Source organism: Anabrus simplex, chromosome 4 (assembly GCF_040414725.1).
Source record: "Anabrus simplex isolate iqAnaSimp1 chromosome 4, ASM4041472v1, whole genome shotgun sequence".
Lineage (NCBI taxonomy): Eukaryota > Metazoa > Arthropoda > Insecta > Orthoptera > Tettigoniidae > Anabrus > Anabrus simplex.
Genome location: NC_090268.1, coordinates 6,756,897 through 6,769,915, shown reverse-complemented (window position 1 = coordinate 6,769,915; position 13,019 = coordinate 6,756,897).

The following is a 13,019-nucleotide window of genomic DNA, read 5'->3' as shown; positions in this document are numbered from 1 at the left end:
TGACACCAAAAGTAGTTTTTTATTTACCTCTAAAGATTATCATAAAGTGAAACGTGAGGCAGCTTATAACACGCTCGTACAAAAAGTTAAAGAGATCGATCCTCTTGCCAACAAAATACTAACGACAAAGAAGATAAACAGTTTGAAAACTGCATTTCGTAAAGAACTGTGTAAAACAGACAGTTTGGTTAGTGGAATGAGTGCAGACGACGGGTATGTACCAGAAATATGGTGTTTCGATCAATTGTTATTCCTGACGGATCAAGAGGTGCCAATGATGTCCAAATCTTCGTTATCAGTGTCCTTTATCAACGGAGAAACACGGGACAGCAGATCTAGATATGTTTCTTCGTTCATCCGCAAATAATTAGGCCATTTCATTTGCTTTGTTTGTTGGAGCAATATTCTCAAACACACTGTAAGTTGAACAGCTGATTCTTGGTTTAAAAGTTTATCGATAGATGGCAGCACATGCACATCCTAGTTCAAGAGTGAGTTCATAGATGGCCATCCTGATGCTTGAACGGATTTTATAAAATAATTTTACCGTGAGCAACACAACTTGTTTTCACCAAATTTTTATAAAATTAATTGTACAACAAATTTTACGAAACATTTTACCGCGAGCAATAGGCTTAAGTTAGTAACTGATAAGCAATCTGACAATTGGTGACAGCCCTAAATGTAAGTGATTGATGGGTCGCATGCGGCACGATGCTTAACCACTCGGTCGCATGCGGCACGATAATGGCCGGGTCACATGCGGCACGGTCGCTTCTGGCACGTAACCGATGCGGTTAGGCATCCACCCGACTCCGTAGACAAGGGTTCGACTCTCTCTCTCTGTCTCTAAAGGATAGTTTACAGGACGCCACTAGGTTTCGCTTCTAAGTTCCATAACTGGCTTTTGTTTGTTTGTTTTTAAGAGCATGCGCGAACTGCAGTTGCAACGTTCGATTAATTGCAACTTCTCGTGAAACTAAATCAGAAATGTCGAGGTTATAAATGAACTGATCCGCTACTTGGTTTATAAAATGAAATGGGCGTATAAGGAAATAGTTAAATGTCTCGACATTCTCGCAGTCGAAACGTCTTTATGGAATTTTAACGATGAACATTTTAAAAATGAAGAGAAACGCACTAATACACGATAATCTGTTCTGAAAGGAAATAGTGTGGATGGACGCAATATACAGAATAGTAAACAGTCCGATAGGGGCTCGGGAGTAATTTAAAAACGGAGAATTCCCTAGTTCACAACACACATGCAATACTGGCTTTACGTCGCACCGACACAGGTAGGTCTTATGGCGACGATGGGATAAGAAAGGCCTAGGAGTGGGAAGGAAGCTGGCGTGGCCTTAATTAAGACACAGGCCCATGATTTACTTGGTGTGAAAATGAAAAACATCTTCAGGGCTGCCGACAGTGGGGTTCGAACCCACTATCTGCCGAATTCTAGCTCGCAGCAATCCCCTAGTTCAGTGTTGCTGATTGCTTCCTGAGAAAAATGGTTTCCAAAACAAGTTATTGAAACCTGTTAAATACAATTTATTAACATTGATGAAATATCGAATTAAAATACAGAGCAGGGCATTTTTCTTTTCAGGTTTTGAATCATCTGCTAGCGTGTCTTCAGTAAATTGCTATCTTCTCCATATTCTTGTTTTCTCAGTGTTTACTGTCAGTAGGAACATCTCTTCCACAACTCTTTTCCATTGCCAACTTAGTTAACATAACATTTCAGTTTTATCAGCCTGTCGAAGAAGAAAGACAATAACGTATCTGTTAAAGAACACACTGATAACAGAATGACATGTTTCGTTCTGCAAGAACATCTTCAGATTTTGTCAAAGCAATTATGAACATGCGTATACGTACAACTGTTGCAAAAAGTACTCAGTGATTGCGAATGGGCGATATTATGGGCACTTAAATTAATCCGATTTGTATACCTAAATAACGTTCTGGTTCCACACGTCTGTTATCTCTGTTTCTGGACATCTGAGGATGTTCTTGTAAAACGAAACATGTCATTCTGTTATCCGTGTGTTACAGTTTTCTAATTGTTTGACAGACGGAAGGCGAGGCAAGGATATGGGCATCCTCACCAACGTGGTCACAGTCTGAATACCGGCCAATGCATGAGAGATTCTTCTGGAGATTGCGGTAGTAATAATGGAAACGAGTTATATCATCCTGCAACTTAGACTGGGAAGAGCTATTGTGAGTGAGTATGAACTAAGTTACAAACCAAGGGAGCTAGCCACTCAGCGAAATTCCACTCGGGATATGGTATGGATCAACCGATGTACTGTGCCATATCATATGTGTCCCAAATAGTAATTAGGTAATGTTGTGCATTTAATACAAGAGGGAGTCATGGTGCAATACAGAAGTTGCGTAATGCAGTATCTCGGCAGCGCGTGGCTTCAGAAATAATTTCTTATCTTCCATAGTGACAGCGAGCATCTCGGGTATTCCGTATGCTTCAATCGGGGAATTTACGAGAGTGTTTGAGAGCGGCCGACAAAAAAGGAGACCAATCACAGCCCTGGAAGCGATATTTCGGAATGAAGGGATCTACAGAACAAATGAAGTCAGACTTTCTAACTTCGAGATTTACAGTGCTGCACTACTCTTGATTTTACTAGGCAATCTGTTGTGAAGCCATACTCGACGTTTTTGATATGAAATAGAAGCAAGTTAGTCATTAAAAACTACCTGTAGACAGTTGCAGTACTTAATTCTGAACTAATAATGTAATTAATATATATTTCTATTGAGCCAGCGCTTTACGGAACAAGCGGCCGAGCCATGGCGTCATCATATCAGTGAAATCCCCGATGATAATACTAATACCGGAAGTTTGGTGAACGTAGTAGCTTCTGGAGATGGGAAGCTCATTCTGCCTTGAAGTTGCTATCCGCTGTGGTCGGTGTTATATGAAAGTAACTTTTACAGTGACGATTTTTAATTAAACAAGTATACATATTTTTGTGAAAGCTGAAACGTTATTTCATGAGAATACATTACCTAAATGCTAGTGATTATAATGTAATTACGAAAGTGTATTGTACAGTAACAAAGCAATTCCCTTTGCTATATACATATAAGATCACGTATAATGATGCAGTATGCCAGAGTGCGGTTGTGGCACGGGACTTGACAATAACTAAGACGATAGTTACTATCGATATTTCCAAACCCGTATATGTAATTTGCATCTGTATAGTGCAAATATTGTGATCGGTACGCGTCCGGTAACGCGAAGAACGTGTGTGAATCGTCGTTATCGTTTCGGTTCAATTTAATGGTGTGTACGAAGCACCACATTTCAAAGATGATGGAAGAAGAAAGGACCTGCAGTGTATTTGGTAACGTCATGCAGTTTGTTGCTATAATGGCGTAATTTTGCAGACACAGCGGCCTGGAACCATGGAAAAGCCGAGACAACACCAGATAAGTTCATCTTTAAAAAAATTCTAGGCATGCATAGATAGAAGAAATTAGGCTAATTCGATCCTATAGCAGTATAACTAAAAAGTCTGTCCTTTTGTGGCTGAGTTATGTTATCTTTTTATAGTTGAATGTCATGTTTCAGGGAAGATGCATGTTTGAACGCTGTTTCTTATATATTATTTTATTTCCTTTTTATTAGATGGGAAAGAGGGAAATGATTGGGTGCAGATGAGGATATGTATGTCAAGTGGTAACTGTGTATTCCATTTTTTGTAATAAGATCTAGACTCTTTTATTAAGAAGGCTACACAGCCTAAAGCTTGTTTAGGGATAACTTTCAGTAGGGAATATTTTTTAAAAGCATGTAGCATGTATATAGGAGTGGATGGCAGTTGTAACCAGCGTGAAAGTGCACCGTTGAACTAGTATCTTTTAGATCGGCAAGAAGACTAGCTAATTGGTATTGTGTTATGAATTTACGAGAAAAAAGCAAGTTTAGCCTGGTACTGAGATTACAATGTGTGTTAATACAGGACGTGGGTAACTGGTATATAAAAAAAAGGGGGAAATATAGTGGTGTTAGCTGCATGTTAAGCGAGAGAGGCTTGATTTGCCTTGAAAGTTCATTAATACTATAAGAGTCGAACTCATGGACTCCGAAGCGTTAGGCCAGATGTGCCGTATGTCGTATCATAGCCGTGTTAAATTGGAATATGTATTTAAGGCCATATGAATGTGTATTGTGATGCCTTAAGTTGAGTTCGAGGCCTTGTGTTAGTTTAATGAACAGAGAAGTGAATGGCAGCGTTAATTTATGTCCCCAGATATATTAGAATCTCTCAGGCAGGAATTACCAATCCAATTAGTTAGTTTCCTTTTCTTGCGAGGCAGGATGCTTCATAGCTGGGTTATTATTTATTTATTTATTTATTTATTTATTTATTTATTTATTTATTTATTTATTAACGAAGCACAAGATAGAGCTACACTGAGCAAATTTCACTTGCACTGTCAACAGACTATTTAACAAACGTAAACTTTCATAATAAAATATAACAAACATAACAAAATATAACAAGATCAGGTACACAGCCTACTAATAACAACTGTCCAAATCGAAAACCATGAGAATGTCCATGTTCATAGCCAAGTCGTCGTGGGTCAAGATGGCGGTATAATTCCTTCACATCAACTTATCTTTAAGATACTATCTACACACCTCTCGAATACACTTTTATTTGATGCTATATCAAGCTCTTGTCTCCTATTAATATTGTTAAAAAGTGTTGGGAGGCGGATTAGGAAAGATCGTTGAAGTATTGAGTGCTGAGTGTGGGGAATGTGGAGAAGGTCTTTGGTTCTGGTGGAGCGGGAAGGAACGCGGAGAGAGAAGAGTGAGACAAGATGTTCCGAGCGGTAATGTCCATTTAAGATCTCGTGGAGGAAACTCAGGTCAGCTACCTGTCGCCTGATGTGCAGCGGTGACACATTAATTGCCATTAATACCTGCTGCGTAGACAGATTTCTGAGCTGGGGGTTTCTGTTCCTTACAATTGCAGCAAAGAAGGACACTGCTCTGTCTAACTGCTTAGTACTGGAGGGGGCGGCTGTTGTCCAAATCGGACAGCAGTAGTTTAAGAGAGGTTGAACGATCGTGAGGAAGAAGTGACGAAGAGCAATGGGGTCAGAAATGTCTGTGAAGCGATAGAGAATGCCTAGTAATTTCATAGCCTTGGTTGTATATGTTTCTATATGGGTCTTAAATTGTAATTTTGTATCGAATATTACACCTAGGTCACGCTGTTACGTAACCACGGTGATGGGCTTGTCGAGTAGGTAATATGATGTCGGTAGAGGAGATTTACGTAGTGTTATGGTCATGTGGCTGCATTTTTTGGATTGGGGATAAGTTTCCAAGTACGGCACCAGTTCTAGAGGGCATTAAGCGAGGACTGTAGCAGAGCTGCATCTGCTGGATTCCTGATCTCCCTAAATATCTTGCAGTCGTCAGCAAAGAGCAGGGTATTCGCTGTTTCGTTGAGTTCGGGCGGCAGATCGTCCATAAACAAAGAAAACAGCAAGGGGCCGAGAGTACTGCCTTGTGGGACGCCGGAGGTGACTTGTAACCATGAGGATGAAGTGCCTGATATTACCACTCTTTGCCAACGGTTATGTAGGAAGCCAGCGAGAAGGGTCAGAAGACTGGCATGTATATTAAATCGTTCGGCGAGTTTATGGAGCAACAGAGTATGGTCTACAGAATCGAAAGCTTTCGAAATGTCTACGTAGCAGATATCCAGCTGTGCTTTAGCTGCAATGGCGTGTGATGCAAAGCTATGCAGAGTGGCCAGGTTTGTTAGACAAGAGCCACCTGGTAGAAAACCATGCTGCTTGGTTGAGATATACGGCAAAGTGAATGCGAGGAGACGCTGGTGTATAATTTTTTCAAAGATAAAGGATAGTGTGGGGAGAATAGAGATTGGTCGGCAAGATGAAACATTAAATTTGTTGCCTGATTTGAGAAGTGGAATAATATTTGCCTGTTTCCAGGTAATAGGAAAATAGCCCGCGGCAAAACATCTCTTAAATAATTTAGAGAGAGGGACGCAAAGAGTGCTGGCAGTATTTTTTAGGAAAAGAGGACCCTATAGTGTCGGCACCGGTAGCTTTGTTGGTACGAAGAGTTTGAAGAAGGTTATGAACTTCACTTGGTGTGGTAGTTATGCTTGATATGGTTCTGTTTGAAGCTGTACCAACGGGAGGGAGCGGTTGGTTTTGTAAGGGAGGGGAGAAGTTGGAGAAGAAATACCTGTTGAACAGTTCATTGCGATCGGCGCCATCTGCTGTTGCATCGTTGTGGTTCACGCTGACAGGAATCCGCTCCGTCTTCTCCGTGTGTTGATGAGACTCCAGTAGCGCTTGGGATTGCTGCGGACGTTTTCAGTGACAATGTCTACGTGTGTTTTGTAGTCTCTTCTGACCATAAACCTCGCGTGGCGGCGGATTTTAACGAGGGTGTTGTGAGTGTGTGGGTTAGGGAAGTCTTTCCACAGGCGCCAAGCTCTCTTCTTATTAAATAGAATCAGTCAGTGTTGATGTTTGCTAGTAGTATCCCGTTGTGCAGGTACGAAGTGTCACTTGAGTTATAACACGGTGTGTTAAGTGAAGACCAACACATGGACAGCTGAGCCAGGTGTTCCGTGTTCTTTTTGATATGAAGGAGTTTAGCATCTTATTGCTTGTATTTCAGATAATGGATACACAGATGATTTGTTTATTTTATTTGCATGAATTTTACAGGTTTCTTTGAAGTATTTTGTTTATATTGAATTGTGATACATGTTTTATTGCTGATCATGTCATTGTCATCGTCGATAAAGACTTGTTCTTAAATATGAGGCCGGAGGTCATTTAAATGGGAAGTAGGCTTTCAAGCCGTCCAATTTATAACAGAGCGGTCTGTTAGTAAATTCAATGTAGCTATAAGTTAAGACCCTGGAACATTGATTTGTTGATAAGTGTTGTATATATAATTTTTAATTATGGATCGGATTTAGCATAATTTTATTCTGTCGCGGCATGTCCTATAACCGTAAATTGAGTGATATCCGTCAGGATTCGATAAGATGAACTTAACTGCGTTGACTCGAGGCGAAGTGTGTATTTTTCCCCCCAGGTTGTTATTTTTATTTTGTAAATATTTTTATTATATAAAAACGGGACATTGCCCGTCTTTTTGTAATAATCTTTGTGCTAATTATGTGCACGGCACATATTGAATTTCTGGCATTTATCTGAGGCATATTTTTTATCGTTTTCATATTAATGTGTTTATTTTCGATTTTCAATAAGGTTTTCTTTGATAATAAATTCATCTTACCCCCCATTTTGAATTTAATTTCGCAATTATGTTAGTGTTTCCCGTTCACATACCCATGGTATATTTTATCCCGAGATATTTAATGTATTTTTGCCCTGATCATATTTTTTCGAACCGAACACGCAGCTCTCCAAAGGCGCCGGTAGACTGTATTTTAGACGGGAACGGTACAGTACCGAAGGAAAATCAAACTTAAATGCATTGTTTTGTTTGTTAACAATATATTACTGAAGGATTATTTTTCAAATGTTGAATAAATCAAGAAAAAATCGTACAATCAATATGCGAAGCACATTCAGGTCTGCAATTTATAAAGGACGGCCAGAGAAGCTCAAAGAAGAGCAAACGTAATTGAAATTACAGGCAGCCAGATTGATCGTGTTTCTGATTATATTAGATACGTTTGCAAGAAGGCAGATCGGGTGAGACACAAATATACCTAATAGTACCAATATAAATGGTCCGCTATTGGACATTATAAATTTTCCAGCTAACTCATTCCTGATTGTCAGCGTTTCGCCCCCGTGTGCTAGACTGGGGTCATCAGTTCGTACCTAGCACACTTACCAAGACGCTGGCTAGTGCATACCGTGGAGGCCACTGCGTAGGCTAACTGGAGCCAATGCACCATGAGAGACTTTGTCTCATTACCAAAAATTGATGCCGGTGGCTCCAAGTAGCCTTACGCAGTGGCCTCCACGGTATCCGCAGCCTAGCACACGAGGGCGAAACGCTGACAACCAGGAATGAGTTAGGTGGAAAATTTATAATATCCAATAACGGACCATTTATATTGGTATTATAAATTTACTCATTCGGAACAAATATTTCAGATTCCCATCTATATCAACAGATATACCTAGCCGAGTTCTTCCTAGAGAACGTAGGTATTAACGAAACACATTTTAAAATATGAATAAATAAATATTAGGTAATTCTTGGCTGAATGGTCAGCTTAGCGGCGTTTGGTTCAGAGTGTCCCGAGTTCGATTTCCGGTGAATAAGTGCTAATACCGTACCCCTTCTCATTCATAGAGCAAAACCACACTAACAACTATCAAATGGTGAAAACATCTCTCAACACAGCGTTGACGTCAGAAAGGGCATGCGACCGTAAAAATGGGCCAAATCGTTAATATAGAGTGGCGACCCAGTATGGCAGCTTGATTGTTCCACAATACTGATATTTGGTAGATACATGTTTCACAATTCCCAACTACCGAGTATTTGCCTCACTGTTGTAGGTCGGTAAAACATGGCTGGAAATCCGAGACCACGAACTAATTTTAAGCCACTTCGCGTGCGAGCCAAAGTAGCAAACTAGGTAATATTTCCCCACACAAACAGTGAAATAAAGAGGTAAGTAGTAACTCAATTACCTTAACAGCATGCTGAATTACAGGGCCTTCTAAAAGGAAGAAGTAAATTAGTAGTTTTAATACAAATTGGGAGTATATACCAGGAAATCTGAATCGATACTGAAGTCCAGATGTTGGGAATACATAATAAAGGATACTTCTGAGAAGATACGTCGGCGTAAAAGTTACTCTGCATTTTATAACCCATTCAATCATTGAGTATGCGCTTCCCCTAGAGATTTCACGAATATGAAAACCATTGAATTATAAAGATTAGAAAAGATTTAAATTTCGGTTGTTTTATCCGGGTTAACTAAACAACTTTAATACTGATAATAATAATGGTGCCGGGCTGAGTGGCTCAGACGGTTGAGGCGCTGGCCTTCTGGCACCAACTTGGCAGCTTCGATCCTGGCTCACTCCGGTGTCGGTAGGCTTACATTCAGTGGTACGTGAAAGTCAGAAAACCGTCAAAAGTAGTTAGTTGGAAGTAAAACCAATAATTTAGCTTATAGTACAAGTTAAGCCGCGCACACATTAAGTGGCAGGTAAAACATAAAGTAGAAATGTACAATACAGAAAAATAGTACAAAACTGATGTAAAATACAAGTAAATAGATAAATTAACAAATGAAAACTAAACTAGGAGCTGTCAGGAGGTCGTCGGTAGTTCCCCAGAAGGCTCTAAGCGGGCATAGGAAGGTGATGTGCCGCACTGTATGGAGTTCTTCACCACAGTCACAGCGTGAAGAGGGTCGCAGGCCCCAAGAATGCAACACAGACCCGCTTCTTCCATGCCCAGTGCCCCCTCTGTTTAGTGGGACCCATACACTCCGCGGGAGATGAAACCCGGGCGGGGGCTGCGTAGGGTCAAGGATCGAGCTGCATTCGTCGGAGGCCTCAGTAGTCCATCCTACAGTGGTTTCCTTTCACCAGATTTAGAGCCAGCACCAGAGGAGGGTGTCTGGATTTCTGTCGGGTTGAAACGATTCTTTTGGTGTCTTGATGAATTCAAAGTGATTTGTTGGCCTCCCGGATGAGGCGTAGATCTGGAGGAAGGTTGTTGTTAAGGACCGGAAGGCAGTGCCATGGGTATGTTTTAATGACACCGCTGATAATACGCATTGTCTGATTCAGGACGGTGTGAGCGCTATTCAGCCAGGCGGAAGAGCAGTGTTCAGCTGTTGAATAAAGGCAGAAGTATGTAAAGTTGTGCTGCCAGATGGTGTTTCTGCAAGGTTGGAGAGAGTGTCCGGTCCAGTGTTACACCGAGATATTTTGGGTTTGGATTGTACGGTAAAATACTGTCACGGAGAGTCACTTTCAAGGTTGTATGAGCCAATATGTTACTCAGATGAAAACAAGATGTTTGTGTTTTGGTTGTGCTAGGTGTCAGACGCCACTTTTGAAAGAAATTTGTCAGTAGGCAGAGATCTTTCGTTAGCGTGTCTTCAAGGCTGTGGAATTTTGTATGTTGTGTGGCTATGCAAATGTCATCGGCATAGGCAAATTGTCTTGGTACCGTTTCTCGGATGTCGCGAGATAAACACTGAATAACAAGGGGGCTAATATGGAACCTTGTGGGTGTCCATTAATTAGTCTTCTGGGTTTGATCAGGGTATTCTGCATGACCACTGGAATTATTATTTCTGATGCATGCGATTGATAGAATTTGTAGTGTTTTTACATTGTAAGGTTTTCAGGAGTTTATACATTGACCCGCCTTTTCACACAGTGTCAAAAGCAGCCGTCAGATTTATGAACACCGCATCGGTCTTGAGCTTCTCTTCAAATCCAGTTTCAATGAATGCCGCCAGAGCAAGTACATGGTCTTCGCACCATCGTAAAGCCAGCTTGTTCTGACTGCGGGGAGGATCTTGACGATTGCAGCAGCTTGTAGGTTGCACTTAATAATGCTATGGGTCTATAGCTTTCGGGAGCATTGGGCGGTTTTCCAGGTTTCAAGAAAACAACGATCTTTGATCGCTTGAACTCCGATGGCAGGTGTCCTGTGCGTTGGATGGTTGAAAAGAAGTCGGCAAGCCATTTCCTAACATTTTTACCACAGTGAGCGAGGAACTCATTATGTACGTTGTCAAAGCCTGGTGTCTTTCCCATTTTGCAGCTTTGACTAGCTATTGTGACTTCATTTGCGGTGAATGGTGAAGCTAGCTCCGGTATAGAGGAGCATGATTTTTTTAGTTTTCGCAGGTCTCTTCTGATTGTTTTGGAGTGTGCTTTGTCTGATTTATTCCTGGACATCTCAATGATTCGGTCTGCTATTCTGTCTGGTTTGACTTCTTGAGGTGTATGCGGTTTATGTGAGTGGCCTCCAAGTTCCTCAACCATTCTAGTCCATCTTTCCCTTCTGTCCTTATCCATACTGCAACTTCTGTCTGACCACTCTGTAGGAATTCTTGAGACAGAAGCTCGCTAGTGTCGCTCCATCATGGTGTGTACTGTTTTCTAATGCCTCTGGGTATGTGTTTTGTGGCCGTTGAGATTACCATCCTGACAAACTTCTGGTGGTTACCAGGGGTGGGAGTGATCCATCCGATATTGCTGTCTAGGTCTTGAGAAAATTGGTCCCAGCTGGCTTTGGAAAAATTCCATCGCGGCTGTGGTGAATTTTCAATGATGGGTATCTGCATTCCAACTTGTAGGATGATGGGCCGATGTTGTCAACAATGTACCTAGCGGTCGGTAGAGGTCGTCAGTCGTGACAAAGCTCAGGTCTGGATTTGTTGCACATCTCCATCTGGCTGAACGAAATGTGCGTTTGACTTAATAATCACACACGAGGTGCAGATTGTGTGCTTCGGCCCAGTTGATTACTTCAGTACCATGTGAATTATCCTGTCTGTATCCCCAGTTGGTATGATGCTGCTGAAATCTCCGATCATGGTTGCTGGATGTGATGTGGTTGGCAGGAAACTAACAGGCCATGATGCATTTGGTGACTTGTAAATGCTTGTACTGCTGAAATTACTCATTTCTGATTGTTATTGCTGAGTATGACCTTAGCTATCGAGGGCAAGATATTTTATTTGACGCTATCTAAGATGTCTGCGTTACATTTCAGACGGCTCTTTTGGATTCTCTATGTAATCAATGGCTGAGTTGGAGTTAATTTTGCCGAGTAAACACCAAATGTGTAGTAGAGAATATTTTATATGTTGCCATCGTAAGCTACGGAGTGTCGAATTGATCTTTCTCCTCCCTTCAAACAGCTACCTCTGCCGGATTTGAAACCGCGATGTCGGGTTCTAGAGCCGACATTCTACCTCTGATCCAAAGAGGGTGATATGACGATCAATGTCATTATTTAACGTCTCTTATAATGCTGTACCACTGGCTTCTCATCAAGACGGATTGTAGTTCAAATCCCAGCCAGTGCATGTGGAATCCTTGAAATGAAATGTCACTTTTCCGTCGTTCGGACTCCACGTCAAGCGAAGGTCACGATATCTACGAACAAAGCTAGCTTGCGGTACTAATCACCCAGGCAAATGCTGGGGCGGTACCTTAATTAAGGCCACAGTCACTTTCCCAATCCCGGCCCTTTCCTATACCATCGTCGCCATAAGGCCTGTCTGTGTCGGTGCGACGTAGAACAAACTGTAAGACTTGAACTAATCACAGATAACGCAGACCCCCGGTGTTCCCATATAGTGGTACTAAAACAGACAACGTAAACCCATGGTGTCATGGTGTTTCACATATAGTTGTACCAATTAAAGACAACGTAAGCCCGTCGTGTCATGGTGTATCCATATAGTGGTACTAAACACAGACAACGTAGACACATGGTATTCCAACATGGTGATACTAATTAGAGGCAACCTAAACCCATCGTACCATGGTGTTCCCATATAGTTAACGTAAACTCCTGGTGCCATGGTGTTTCCATATTGTGGTAGTAAACGCAGACAACGTAAACCCATACTGGCATGAAGTTGTCATGATATGGTACTAAGCACAGACGCATGGTTTTCCTCACATTGTGGTACTAATCGCAAGTAAAGTGGACATGCTGTTCCTCACGTGATTGCACTAATCAGAGGTAATCACGTGGTTCAAGATCCATCATCCCTTGTTCGGGCCTTACCACAGGCAGGGGATACCGAGGATGGATTCTTCATCTGGGTCTCGCACCCACAGAGGTCGTTAAAACAAGAATCGAGCAAGCTTGGTCATGTAGCTGTGAGGTCAGCAACTGTGAGAGCAGTACATGTCAACATAGGATCAGTGGAACGCCCACAAATCAATTTTGGACTTAGCCGAGTGCTGCCACTCGCCATTCTACATCATCGAGGATT